Source organism: Nilaparvata lugens, chromosome 4 (genome assembly GCF_014356525.2).
Source record: "Nilaparvata lugens isolate BPH chromosome 4, ASM1435652v1, whole genome shotgun sequence".
NCBI classification, from domain to species: Eukaryota; Metazoa; Arthropoda; class Insecta; order Hemiptera; family Delphacidae; genus Nilaparvata; species Nilaparvata lugens.
Genome location: NC_052507.1, coordinates 64,268,166 through 64,284,247, shown reverse-complemented (window position 1 = coordinate 64,284,247; position 16,082 = coordinate 64,268,166). Strand labels below are relative to the sequence as shown.

Here is a 16,082-nt window from a genome sequence, read left to right as displayed (position 1 = left end):
TCATTTATGCAATAAGCAGATTATCGGATCGATATTATACTTTCTATTATTAGTGTTTTATTGGGATGAGACTGTAAGAACGGTACAGTATGAGAGACAACCAGCGTCACATGGCTTCACGAAAAAGAACTACTAGGACTAGAGGCTTGAGTTGTAAGTGAAATTTGGAACATAAACGCCTTATACCATGGGATATCTTCTCATATTAATTTTCTCTATGCTAATACCAATGGCATTGCAGCATCTATAGTGAGGTCCACGTTATAATGGTAGTGGAGAAAAACGTTGCCAAACCTCTGTCTTGTCGATACCTTCTATAGACGGTACAGATGCAGGTTCATTGATGTAATATTAACTGTTCATTCTCGTTTAAAAATAATCAATTATATTTTATTGAGCAAAGAAATAATATTTTCTCAATAATTTCATAATGAATTTACATAATAATTAAGATGAAATATTTTGTTGAACAACTATTAATTCTACGTTGTTCAAAGACGATCTGGCAACAGGGCAAAGCGAGAAAGAGATAGCAGTAAAGATTCTAGCAGTGTAGTGGAGGTGTTTAGACTTCAGAAGTGGGCATTGAGGGGGATGATAGGGGAGTCAATCCGAACTAGTTGTAGGCCCTATTTCAAAAAACTTGGAATTCTCCCACTTCCTAGCCTATATATTCTGGAAATAGGGATGTCAATCCCGGGACTGATTTCCAATCCCGGTATTTCGGGATTATCCAATATCAATCAATGCAAAAATCAGTTTAATGCATTTTTAACCAATTGTTCCTCCTCAATTACATGTTCAGTAACAGTGTGTGGAGATGAAAAAGGGCCCATTAAAGAGGGAGAGGCTATTATTAAAATAAAAAAATATACTTGGGAATAATATTAAAATTGAACATTCTATTTCTATGAATTTTTTTAAGATTATAGGAGTAACTGTTTTATTTGATGTCCCACCTTAAATTAGCTGTATCCTAGATGATAGTGAGAACTGAGGAGAGCAAGATAACTCATCAGAGTCTTTTTTATGTAGACAAAAGCATTTCTATCCTACATCAGGACGGGATAGAGCTCACACTTTAATTACGTCAAATACTGTAAAGTGAATTAATATCACTCGAATTAATAATATTAATAATAAAATAGAATACTTTTTGTAAGACCGTAACGCCATACCGACCAGACAACGCGAAAGCTGAACCACTACACTACTAAATGAAATTTCGTAGAGCAAGAGGAGAGAAGAAAGAGAAGAAAGAGGAAAGAGAAGAGGAGAGGAATAATAAGACAGAGAGTGAATCGTTAGTGCTTTTTTATTTCTGATTTCTGAAGTCTTTTCAAAGTTCGGAATGCATTTCAAGGAAATGCCATCAGCACTTTTGCAAATATTGCGCCGTCTAGACTGGTAATTGTGGTGCTGTGTAAACAGAAACAAACGTAGAGGCATAACAACCAATCAACAACCATTCTGCCAATTATGCGAACTAATAATGCGAATTCTATTAAAGCCAGTAAAGAGTAGGCTATACTATACAATCATTATTATGTATATGCAACTGTAGACTGTCCCTGTAAAATAAATTAGTCAAACACTTAGAACAATAAATTAGTTATAGAAACTCATATTCTCCACCATAAATAAATTCCATATTGAATTGTTTTTGGAAAAATATGATTCACAATTTCAGGTTTTCAATCCCGAAAATCCCGGGATTGACGCTGAAAAATTCCGGGATTGTTAGGTATCAAAAATGGACCGGGATCCCGGGATTCGGGATCCCGTGATCCCGGGATTGACATCCCTATCTGGAAACAATCTGCTTTTTTAAAAAACACATAAATGAATTTAATACAGGAGAAACATTTCACCAATATTCGACCAGATACAGGAATAATTTGAGAGATGATGCACACCGTAGTACTATGTATGAGCGAGGGGTAAGGAGTTCAGGTATCCGGATGTACAACTTATTGCCATCTCACATAAAAGAAAAGTCAGGTAAAGCTTTCAGATTTTTATTGAAAAAAGAGCTGCTATCCATATGTGCCTACTCAGTGAAGGAATATAAAGATTTTTACAAACCTCAAGATGGAGGTTTGAGAAGATAGAAAACATGTTACTGTTTGATTAATGACAAATTGTCATATCCTTTTACCCCTTTTACAGGTGGTCAGTGGATGAATAATAATAATAATAATAATGATAATAATAATAATAATAATAATAATAATAATAATATAATAATAATAATAATAATAATAATAATAATAATAATATATAATAATAATAATAATAATAATAATAATAATAATAATAATAATAATAATAATAATAATAATAATAATAATAATAATAATAATAATAATAGATAGCGCTATCCGATTTGTTGAATGAAAGACAAGGATTGCATTACCATTGTTAATCAAACACTGTCATTATAACGTGGACCTCACTATAGCACAGTATAAAAGATATCTCCAGAGAACTAGACATAATATTACAAATCTGTATCCAAAAAAATAGAGATAAAATACGCAACATATCAATCACGACATTTATAGTGTTCTTCCTAATTAACAGAGAGATTCTACTGTATGGTTGATTACTTCCTTGATAATTTCTTAATGAACTCGGAAGTTGGTGTTGAAGATTATGTGATAATTATATTCTGGAAAATAGTAAGAGATTTGGAGGAAATCCTTATAGGGATTAACCAATTACGGTAACAGAACCTGGTCAATAATTCCTATTTTTAACAACATTCTTGGAGAGGCGGGAGGATCGATATTAAGGGCTCACACAAATTCTGAGAGAAAGGTACAAAAAAAAATCTGGTGTGGCGCACTCACACAACTTTCCTTGCCGTTATGAAATTGATCACCTTACGCGAGTGTTCCCGCACATACTTGTTTACTATTCAAAGATCTGAGCCAGCTGGTGACAGGACAATAACGCTGGATAAACACGAGATCTGCTATCTCTTCATTGTGAATGATTTTTATAGAATCAACAGTTGCCAACAGTTTGCAATTGAATAATCACATTTTCTTAAATTTCAAGCTTATTTTCAATTTCAGGTGAAAATGTCACTGAACATTAATTGAAGAGATTTTCATGCTCAATCTTTTCCACTCGAAATTTAAATTTTATAATAAAACTTTTCGACTCCGTTTAAATTATATCTGAGACCTGATAATTGGGAATCTAAAATCAAACTTTGCATAGATGTAGCGGAGCTCCTGAATTTTTACAGATATGGGACTTGTGGCAGTTGATATAGCTTATCAATGACTATTTTAGGTATGAATTTGATCAAAATCGTTGGAGCCATTTTCGAGAAAATCGCGAAATGCCCTTTTTTTGACAACATTTTCGCCATTTTAGCCGCCATCTTGAATTGCATTTGATCGAAATTGTTCGTGTCGGATCCTAATATTGTAAGGATCTTAAGTTCCAAATTTCAAGTCATTCGGTTAATTGGGAGATGAGATATCGTGTACACAGACGCACATACACTCATACACTCATACACACACACACACAAACACAGACACACACACACACCACACACACACACACACACCACACACACACACACACACAACACCACACACACACACACACACACACACACCACACACACACACACACACACACACACACACACACACACACACACACACACACACACACACACACCACACACACACACACACACACACACACACACACACACACAACACACACACACACACACACACACACACACACACACACACACACCACACACACACACACACACCACACACACACACACACACACACCACACACACACACACACACATACAGACCAAAAACCACTTTTTTGGACTCAGGGGACCTTGAAACGTATAGAAATTTAGAAATTGGGGTACGTAAATTTTTTCCGGAAAGCAATACTTTCCTTACCTATGGTAATAGGGCAAGGAAAGTAAAAATTATGTTTGAGCTTATACAATAACTAGCCGTCAGGCTCGCTTCGCTCGCCATATCCGTCTAGCCAGGGGGCCCCGCCCCCTGGAGCCCCGACTGGGTCCAAAAATGAGATCAGCGGGCTCGCTTTGCTCGCCTGCATTTTTCATTTGAGCATGCTTCCTTCATTCCATCAGAAAGTCAAAGATCTGAGAAAACGCAGAAAAGCTGAGAAAAACGTTAGAAGAACGCTGATTTTGGGAGTATCTTTGATGAAATATTGAAGTCACACAAAATTTCTAGACCCTAGCTAAACCTCTGTACCAAATTTGAAAATTTTCTGTCTATTACTTGATGAAATAACTGAGAAAACGCAAAAAAAACGCTAACTTTTTGTGTAGTTGAGAAGTTGATATTGTGGTAATTATTCATATTGAATGAAAAACACTAAGAAATTGTCAAAAAACCACTGATTTATTGATAATTAGAAAGACCGGTTTCGGTTATTACACCATTGTCAATCTCTGATAAACAATGGTGTAATAACCGAAACCGGTCTTTCTAATTATCAATAAATCAGTGGTTTTTTTACAATTTCTTAGTGTTTTTCATTAAAAAAAAACGCTAATTTTGGGCGTATCTTTGGCCTTATTTCAAATTCCTTCTAACACAACATTATTACACCCCAGCTGAGCTTTTGTAGTAAATGTGAACATTTTCTGTTCATATGTTCTCGATAAAGCTGAGAAAAAGCAAAAAATCGCTGTAAAAACGCTGATTTTGGGCGTATCTTTGGAATTTTTTTCAAATCCGTTCTAAGTGCGCCTCTAAAGGGCCAACTGAGCATACCTACCAAATTTGAACGTTTTTGGTCCGGTAGATTTTTAGTTCTGCGAGTGAGTGAGTGAGTCAGTCAGTGAGTGAGTGCCATTTCGCTTTTATATTATATAGATTATTATGAGTTACTTATCCTGAACAGGGATATTTGGCCAAAAAGCTTCTTCTCCTAGAAACGTGAAGGTATGTATCCTTTAGCATGATAAAATTTCTTGAAATAATTCACTTCCTTCTCCTCCTCATCTCCTCTCTGTCTCTGTCTGTCTGACTGTCTCTCGCCATCTATCTTCCTCTTTCTCTTCTCTCCTCATCCTCCTCCTCCTCCTCCTCCTCCTCATCTCCTCTCTGCCTCTATCTGTCTGTCTTTCTCTCTCTTTAGGGTTTATCTCTCTCAAACTTGTAGGGTTGTGTAGAAGAGAGGACGAGGAGTCTCAACTCCGCCCTAATCATATGCATATAATCAATCAATCTTTCTTCCTCTTCTCTCCTCTTTCTCATCCTCCTCCTCCTCCTCATCTCCTCTCTGCCTCTATCAGTCTGTCTCTTTCTCTCTTCCTCTTCTCTTTCTCCTCCACCTCCTCCTCCTCATATCCAATTTCTGTAAAAATAGACAACAATTTTCATTAAAGTCCAGTAGAACCATCATTGGTTCTTTCGAAATATTCTTTACAGCTCATTTTCCATCTATGATCTATTCTCACTTTACAAGATAATAATTATTGTTAAACAATATTTCCCAATAGCATTTCAACCATTGAAAAGCGAAGGTTCATAGCTTCTAATTACAGTCATTCACCTCAGCCCAGACAATGCTGCTGAGACAATGATCTCAAACGGAAAACAGATAAAAAACTAATCATTCCAATATTTTTAGCCAGCGTTTTCGTGTTCAATAGAGGGTGTAATTGGATTTAATTATTTGAACGAAAATAACGAGTTCTTCTTGCTATTATCTTCTCTATTTTATCTCGCAAGAAGGTAAGTGAGAAAAACTTGTAACATTCACGTTTTACAACTCTCCTTCCATGACGGGATATTACGAGCTTTTCTCACTTATCTTTCTCAAATTTTTCGCAAAAAGATAGGCAGAAAAAACTCGCAATTTCCCGCCAAAGATGGAGAGTTGTAAAACGTGAATGATGGATGCTGGAAAAAGTATAAGTGGAATACTTTATGATAATAATACTGAGGGTGATGCCCACGTAAGCTCTCAGGCTTGTGCGTGAGTAATGAGTGAGAGGGATGATGATGAGAGATGACGACCATTTTTTATAGTGAGGTTCACGTTATAATGGCAGCATTTGATCACCATTAGTGTTGCTATCCTTGTCTATCATTCGACAAAGCAGATAAAACTATCCTTTTCCACATCCACAACGTTGCCAGATCTTTTTCAACGATGTAGAATTGTAATTCATCTACAATAGTTATTTGTATATCTAGAGTGAAAAGTACGACTTTTTCTCCCTGTGAGAAAAAGTTTGAAGCCCGAGGCGAAGCCGAGGGCAGCAATTTTCCTGAGGGAGAAAAAGTATTTTTCGCTCGTGATGTACACAACATTTTTCCTCCATCTACATTTTTTTATAGAAACTGCAAATAAAATCATTCTAATAACTTACGTATTGGTGACAATGATTCCTAACAACATAACCTAAATCTAAAACCTAAAAACCGGTCATCTGATTGGCACTGCCGATTGCGCTATCTATCGGCAAAAGTTGTAACAATTATATCAGCTGAGCAGCTACCAAAAATGGCTGACTCCAGATCACGCGGCTCAGATTTGAATTGCAGTTCAAAAATATTTGTTGGCTGGTATTTTGAATAGAATAAAATATTTTAAAAATTGTATAAATTTTTATCGTCTACTAATATTAAGAATATAATAATTATCATACAAACATACATTTCATGAGTTGATCAAATTTCTGGTTGTGGTATTGAATTCAGTTGACTCAATGACAGACACCTCTATTATGCTTTCTCATCTGAGCTTAGACCTTCTAACCTATTACAATGTAAGTTTCAAAATAGAGATGCTCCCCATGTTATTTAAATGGTGTCACTTTTACTCCCTAGGGAGTTTTTCTGTTTTTTACTACCGAGAGCGAAAAAGTGACACTTTAGTATTATGTTTCAGGGAGTAAAGTAAGTACTTTAGACATTAGGTGGAGGAAAAATATTTTATCTCTATTATGAGAAAGTATTGTTTAATCATTGAAAATTATACATCCTCGACGAATAAAATATAACAATTTATTACATGTCATATCCTCTTAAAAAGGCTAATTATTTTTATTTGTGAGATATAATTATAGCACCCTTTTTCTAATTTTGACAGAAATTATTTCATACCAAATAGCTATCAACTTGTGCAAAATATAAGAGACATAAAAATACCAAAAAAGGGTACTATAAATATATTTTTTATAAATAATAGATTACCTTTAACAAGAATGAACAGTTAATATTACATCAGATACTCAGATATCCCCTACAAAAGGCAGTGGCAAGGCATAGAATCGGCAACGCCGATCTTCTGTCTCCCTCCACTGTCATTATAACGTGAACATCACTATAGAAGTGGTTTCAGAAGCCACTATTTAGAAAGAAGTGGCTACATTTCCAAGGAACATGTGATTTCCACGATTTCTATAACTGAAAAAGCCCATCATATAATATAATACAAAATCACAGCAAAAATAAGTAACCTACATGATGATATCGTACTTTCTCTTCCTTCAGGTGTAAAAAGATGAGAAGCAGTATGGTGTTTCAATTTAGCGTTCATTTCCAAAGGAATCAATTTGTTTTTTGTGGTTGAGACGTGCACAAATTAGCTTGTGACATGACGTTATATTCACGGCTTTTTTGCTGATATTCTGAAATCTTCACTGAGATTCTAGTATACTGCGCATGTACAGGAAAACTGGTCGTATTTGAGAGATTGATAGCTGCTTTTTTCTTACACTACCTGTGCATTTTGGATGCGGTTTTTCTGTCGATTAGATCTCTTCGTCTCTAGAGAGATTTCTCTCCATAATATATGTAGTTCGTATGTATAAGTTACTCCGTGCCTACATTCATGAACCCTATAATTTAATAATATGCTTCCAATTCCTTTAGACACTTTATATGATCGTATTGTAGCATCTATATTCAGCGTCTCATGTTTTCCATTTATTATAGAGATTACATACTCTTGTTATACTATTCAAGGTAATAAATGCTCCTTACTATAATGCAGAAATTTATGCTTGCTTCTTCAATAGTTATTTGTGCAACTAGTGCGCAAAGTGACAGTTTGCTGCACCGAAAGAAACGTTTACGCCCGAGCCGTAGGCGAGGGCGGAATGGTTTCTTGAGTGCAGCAGAGGAACTTTGCGCACGTATTTCACATTAAGTTTTTCCTACAGTTACCATTGAATATGAAAAGTGGGTAATTATGGGTAAAATTGCCTGAAATCCATCAAATGTTTTTCTGTATAATTTTATTATTGTTAAAAACCTTAATCCTAAAATCCTAAAGTCCTCGCTGTCCTTGGTTATAATATATAATAGTAATAATTAGCGCGTTGTGCTTGGTTGCACCTCTGCTCACTATAGCAGCCACAGCAGTCACTGTTACCAACTTCATTTTGATTTTGCTGCACTGTTGCTCCATATAACCTACTAAGTATTTTGCGTTGCCATGTTGCAAATCTGGAGTGCAGAAAAATTTTTCCCGCACTAGAGCGGAAAAGTGATTCTTTGCGTTCTGTAATCAGTGCAGCAATGGCCACTTTTCAACGTAACTGTAGGAAAAGTACTGTACCTTCGAGTTATTGTACCGTTTCCATGGCAGTCAGTGGACGTCTTTATAGAGTCTATAGTCTATAGACTTTCCATTCTGTAACAGATTACAACATACTTATAATCCTAAATATCGGGGACCGAGCTTCGCTCTGGAGTACAAAATCATAAAAAATTTATTACGAAAGAAAAAATTATATTAACATTTATAGTTCATACAGAAATGTTCTATCTTATCACAGTGAATTGAGATTAATTCCCAAAGGAATGCAAGAATTCCCCTCACAAAGGCTCGGTTGTACAAAAAATGGTTAAAATTTAATACTGATTAATTTCACGTGAACCAAATCAGAGAAGACCATTTCAAAAACATGGATCTACTGGAATCAATCAGGATTGAAAATAACCCTGCTTTTTTTGCAACCGGCACTAAGTAACTGATTGAATGATTACAAAAGTTCAACAGCATAATTTTGACACATGAACTCGCTCACTCACTTCCATCATCAACAGACGACGAAATAATTATTATCAGCTGTTTTTCCAAAGATGAATAATACTTATCCTTTAGATGTCCTTCAGCGAGTTTTCTCAGGAATAAAACCTAGTGCAATCGAATTTTTATATTATGAACCTACTATGTTCTGAATTTCGTGAGAATCGTTAGAGCCGTTTTCAAGATCCGGTGAAATACAAGCATCTGAACATCTAAACATCCAAACATCTAAACATATAAACAGAAATTGCTCGTTTAATAGTATAGGATTCACTACGGTACTCAATTTTCTATGTGCTTTGTTTTTATTTGTGTTCTATTCACTGTAGTTTTGAAATTACTAGAACGGATTAATCATTGAACTGCATTCTCAGTGTTCATGTTATTGTTTTAGAGTGAAAATTGGACTCATAAATTTAGAAAAGTGAATACACAACCCTTATTGTTCTTTTGGAATATGGGAGAGAGACAGTTTTGGGCTCAGTTTATTGTTTTCTCTCAATCATATTGTATTCTATAATTTGTGGCTCTCTCAATGAATCAAAGAACGAATAAACTCAACAATTTGTTTCCACTGGAAGTGAAAAGGTTACCTATTATCTAATGAATTCATCACAGTCATTATTTCCATACTAATTCTAAAAAATAAATAATTAAATTCGTGAGAATCAATTAAACTGAATCTGTTCGAAAATGAAATTTCGAGGTAGTTAATTAATGAAGCTTTTTTCAATGGTCAAGACTACATTGATCGATTACCATCTATAGCATGAAGAATTGAATCCTTGATTATATTCTAGATAACTGGTACCTTATAATCATAAAGCTATCGTGAGTGATAATCAGATATCACGTATATATTATTGTATATGAGTACTTGGAGAAGGTAATCCTTGTCTTGGCACGCCAAATTTTATCCTTCCTAAGTCTAGAAGCCTAGAAAGAGTTCAATGTTTTGTTTAAGATCCAAAACGATCATTCGTGAGCATTCACTACATTGAAATACATTCCTACTCTTGAATTAGAGAACGGTTCTCATAATATTGAAAGAATAAGACGTTGATGATGTTAATACCACTATATTCGTTCAAAACCAATTTAAATAAATAAATGAAAAAATAAATACATAAATAAATTACAGAACCAGGTTTCATGGCACATCTCCAGCTGAACTGAGTTTACCAAATAATATAGTGGTATTGACAACATCAACGTCTTATTCTTCCAATTATGGAGAAATACCATCACAACATCTACTCCCATTATATGAAGTTATCCGTGGTCTAGTGGATAGAGTGCTTGCGTAGCATCCTGGAGATCCCCGGTTCGAACCCACTGCCGTGCTACCAATTTTACCTTAAATCGGTTGGAATAGCATTCCACCTATTAACCTAAGGATAGTTGTCGGCTCCAATGAAATAGATTCTTGATAAATTGTGAATGGATCTATCGCCTATGAATGAGAAATCCAGTTTTCAGAGCAAATTAACTTATAATCTTCAGATGAATTTATACAAATACACAAAGAACTATATCTTAAGCCTAATAGAGTAACTACGAACTAAAATACTTATCTAGTTTACAGTTGAAAAACAGTGGCTATCGGCTTGAATACACTAATAGCTATATCTTAACAAAATAGAACACAAAATTGTATAAAACTCATTTAAAACATTAATAAACGAAAATGATTCAGAGCAAATTTTACAACACACTCGTAGCCAGCCATTTTTCTAGAGAGGGACAAACAGGAAAAACCTAAGTTACAAGTCAGAGAGCCAACGCCTCCAACATTACAGACACGTTACCAAAAAATTATAACTTACAAGTTTAGAATTCACATTCTACATCTGTTCTCAATAAAACTTTATTTTGAAACTATTATTTTAAATTTTTATATATATATCTCGATTTAAATAAACCATTTATCTAGTAATTTTGTTAACCATGCCTCGGTGACACCATGGAACAATGCAACAAACATTTACAATAATAAATTCTCCGTCAAAAAGTTTGTCCATCTATTGATGACTCTGATATTTACTATAAAGTTCCATAGATCTCGAATTGAAGATTCGATTCAAATGTGAGAAAAAATGTTAATATTACAAATACCCCCCTCTTGACATAAAAAAATTTTACTGTTTGAAAATTTAAAGAAAAATTTACATTGACCCTAATGAAAATTGTTGAAATTTAAATTTGAGAACAGTAACAATTTTTTCTAGAAAAACATTACATGTCATCCAATAATATTGAAAATTATTATAAAAATTCATCAATAGCGTTTGTTATATGTTTCCAAACAATATCTCAAAATATAGAATATCAATATTACTTTTTGATTTAGCTTTATAATTTAAAGAAAAATATCTCAACAGAAAGTTTAATATGTAAAGAATAGTTTTTTGAAATTGCACATAAATTTAATAGATAGAAAAATTTAATTTTTATTGCATAAAAAAAATTTAGTATGTTGAATGAAAAATTTATTATTTTTATTATTTTTTTTTTTTAAATGAATTGATGAATTGTTACATTTAATTTTCACATAAAATTTCAATAAATCAAAAAATGTTCATTTCTTTCACTATTGACGCGGTTGATTTTATTGATGCACATTTTGGAAAACAGTCCCTTAAGGCACTCAGAATGATTTTCAGTTAAGTGTGACTCCAATGTGATGACGTTAGTGTTGGGCTGATCTGGATGCACGTAGTGTTGGGCTGATACTTGTAGTCGACTGATGCATATCAAACTCGATACAGGTGACATCTCAGTTAGCATTGCCTCATGCTTGTAGTAGACGGCTGCATACCAAACTCGATACAGGTGACATCTCAGTTAGCATTGCTTCATGCTTGTAGTAGACGGCTGCATTCCAAATTCAATACAGAGTCACGTAAATTTTGTATCATATTTGTAATTATACAATGTACATTTCAGGCTTGAAATGACAATGTAATTCGTTTTTTTTGGAAAAGAGATAGACGCTGCATACAGGATTAATTTAGGTGAGGATTAATTTAGGTAAGGTTTGGTTTTTTGATATTTTCAGCTTTCAAGGTTTAGAGTTCTGCATACAGGAATAATTTAGGAGAGGATTTTTTGAATCAATTCTTTCATGATACTGTGACTGTTCTTTTGGATTCAAAGTTGCGAATGTGAACATGGATGGCAATTACCTCCAGGTAATGTAGTAGTGTTGAAGTTTGAGATACAAAGTCAGCAATAAGCGTTGGCATTGTTATTGGCGTATGCTTTGGTGTCGGCATTGATTTTGGCATTGGCATCAGCATTGGCACAGGCATAGGCATTGGTATCAGCATTGGCGCAGATATTGGCATTGGCGCAGGCATAGGCGTTGATTTTTGTTGTTGGCATCAGCATTGGCGCAGGCATTGGCGTAGCTATTGGCATTGGCATCAGCATTGGCGCAGATTTTGGCATTGGCGCAGGCATTGGCGTAGCTATTGGTGTTGATATTGGCGTAGTTATTAGTGTAGTTATTGGTGTTGACATTGGCATAGTTATTGGCGTTGGCGCAGGCATTGGCATCAGCACAGGCATCGGCGTAGATTTTGGCATTTTGGCGTAGTTATTAGTGTTGATATTGGCGTAGTTATTAGTGTAGGCATCAGCATTGATTTTGGCGTAGTTATTTGTGTTGATATTGGCATAGTTATTAGTGTAGGCCGCAGCGTTGACATTGGCATAGTTATTGGTGTAGGCCGCAGCGTAGATGAGTCACACTAGTTCGAAAATCACCCAAATGTTCTTAACACTCTTCATGGCGTTCACTTGTTGCTGATTTCGAGATTCACATGATAACTATTTCAATGTTAATGTCTGTGCTGTACCTGTTATCTTAAAATGCTTATAAACTAAAAGAAAAACTTGATTAGGCTATCAATACAATCTAATACACATGAAAATTATTTTTAAGTATTTATGAAATTGAAATTTGTTAACATCTTATTATACAGTCAGCAATACATAAATTGTGAAATATGGACATATCAATGATAATTTAAAAAAAATTCATTTTCATCTATTCACTGTTCAAATATCAAAATTAATCCATTCTTCAAAATAGAAATAGAATTTCATAACACTCTGTATCATTATCAAAATTGTAAAAAACATCAGATTATCACAACAAAAATTAATTTCAATATATATTTCAATAATTTCAGACAATTGGTCTTCTATTCACAATCATTTCATAATATATCTGCATTTCATATCATTTAATATAACATTTCATTTATAGCAAGTTCATTTCACATTTATGATTTATCATTCAGGTTTCAAAATTATTTAGTTTTAATTTTGTTCAAAAATTGTATAAAAAGCAAATTATTTAATATTATTAATCATCGTTTGCCGGATACTATAGTTTATTTCGACTTTTCAATGTTCTGACACAAACTACATTTCATGACAAAACTTTACTATCAATCATTAAACAAGAAATCATTCAAAACATCAATAATATTTTGCTTCAAAGGCAATCAATATTCATAAGTAATCTGCATCTATGGCAATCAACATTATTAATCATTATTTTTGCATCTATGGCAATCAACATTATTAATCAACACAAAAATATTATCTCATTACTGCCTCTCTAAGTCATAACCTCTGTTATTCCTTCTTTAGGCAATAATGGGTTTCCATCTCAAAAACAATCACATACCAGCAAAATTCTAATCAACAAACCCCACTAAAAATTCTACATACACTCCAGCATCCATTTCAAACGATAATCAATCATATCAAAATTTATAGAACAAACAGTTTTAAAATTTTGAAAAAGATATCAATCACAAAAACTTATTTCAATTAATAATATAACAAAACGTTTTTATTCAATAAAAACATTATTATTCAATAAAAACATTATTATTCAAGCTAACTTTCATTAATACATCACATATATATGGCTACAGAATTCATTAATACTTTCAAATTTGAAGTTTATTTATTATAATAACATAATTTATAATTTAAAGACTGTATAATAAGTACGGTACAAACATTTCAAGATTATAATACAAAGATGATCAAGATGAATAATGGGTAAATAAGTTCCCTAAAAAATACAAAAAAGAGAAATAGAAAACTGAGTAAATAAATTCCCTAAAACAATATACACAAAATTGATACACTTCACATAAGTGATACATGATGAAAAAATATGTCACAAGCACACAATTCTTCACACTACAATGGATAGATTTTGGAAAAGTTAAGTTTTATCAACAATTTAAAGATTAGGAAAATAAGCTACTATTTCAACTTCCAAAATTATTTCAGAAAAAATACAAATTTAAATGACTATGGATAAGATTGGTTAAGATATGCATCATAGAAGAAATTTACTGAACATTACACAAAGACAGGAAAGAATTGAAATTTGAAAAGATTAAGGGCCAAGAAAATAGGCTACAGGAAAGAAAAAAGATACAATTATGGACTCTTACCATACGTAGTATTTACGGTCATTGCTATTCTGAATCCCGGCATGACACAGGATTCCTAATCATTGTGTGCTGGGGAATACCCTTTCATCATGTGATTCACAGTCATCATCTTGTAAGTAAGCAACTTGAAACAACCTTTGAATATTAACACATCAATGGAGACTTTGCGTTTTGTTTTCTTCAAGAACATGATTTTATTCATGGGTTCATTTGTTTCAACAAAGCCGTTTTGCCTACAAAAGTTAGTCATGTTCACTTGAGAATGCATTGCATACACCTTTTCAATTCTCAGTTGAAAGTTGAACTCATCAACTTGACTCAAAGCAACATTCATTTTGTTTACATTTTTCCTAACCTCTACAGAAACCTGTCTCATGTAATCATTCACTTTGTTTATAGTTTTCCTAACCTTCAATGTAGCAATATTACTTTCATGATAGTTGACTTTCAGTGAAGACAACTCCCTACCTACTTCTTTACTCAATTTTACTATCTCATTAGAGTTGACTTTTTCAACAACAGTAACTAGGCCTACATTGTCAGAAACTTGAATGAGTTGATCCTGTATCTTAACACTACTATTATCCTGCTTCAATTTGTTTTCATCTTCATGATTATCACTCAATGTTTCATGTGCATTTTTCAACAGAAGGTTTATACTAACCTGCTCTAGTCTAATGCTAGCAAATTCTTGCTTCATCTCATCAAACCTAGCATTAAACTTAGCATTTTGCTCATCAAACTTTTGTGTTAAGAATGCTATAAGATTCAGATCATTTTTAATGTTTGCCATTTTGTAATATGCACTGATATCTATTCATTAAAACTTGATCTCTCTTGAACCGATTTCCCACTCAGCAGTATACCATTCATAACCTATCAAGATATCTATCCTACTAATAATTTTTTATAACCAGGGATATATTTTGTAGTTTGAGTCCCACACCAGGGCATACCATTTGCCGTGCTACCAATTTTTCCTTAAATCGGTTGGAATAGCATTCCACCTATTAACCTAAGGATAGTTGTCGGCTCCAATGAAATAGATTCTTGATAAATTGTGAATGGATCTATCGCCTATGAATGAGAAATCCAGTTTTCAGAGCAAATTAACTTATAATCTTCAGATGAATTTATACAAATACACAAAGAACTATATCTTAAGCCTAATTAATTAGAGTAACTACGAACTAAAATACTTATCTAGTTTACAGTTGAAAAACAGTGGCTATCGGCTTGAATACACTAATAGCTATATCTTAACAAAATAGAACACAAAATTTGTATAAAACTCAATTTAAAACATTAATAAACGAAAATGATTCAGAGCAAAATTTTACAACAACACTCGTAGCCAGCCATTTTTCTAGAGAGGGACAAACAGGAAAAACCTAAGTTACAAGTCAGAGAGCCAACGCCTCCAACATTACAGACACGTCACCAAAAAATTATAACTTACAAGTTTAGAATTCACATTCTACATCTGTTCTCAATAAAACTTCATTTTGAAACTATT

At 33.5% G+C, this 16,082-nt stretch overlaps 1 protein-coding gene across 9 annotated transcripts in view; it reads left to right on the top strand.

Annotated features, from left to right (window-relative positions):
* LOC111044660 (heat shock 70 kDa protein 12A) overlaps nt 1-16,082 on the top strand; it is a 71,192-nt gene that overhangs the window by 1,482 nt on the left and 53,628 nt on the right. The gene's annotated exons all lie outside the window — the stretch shown is intronic.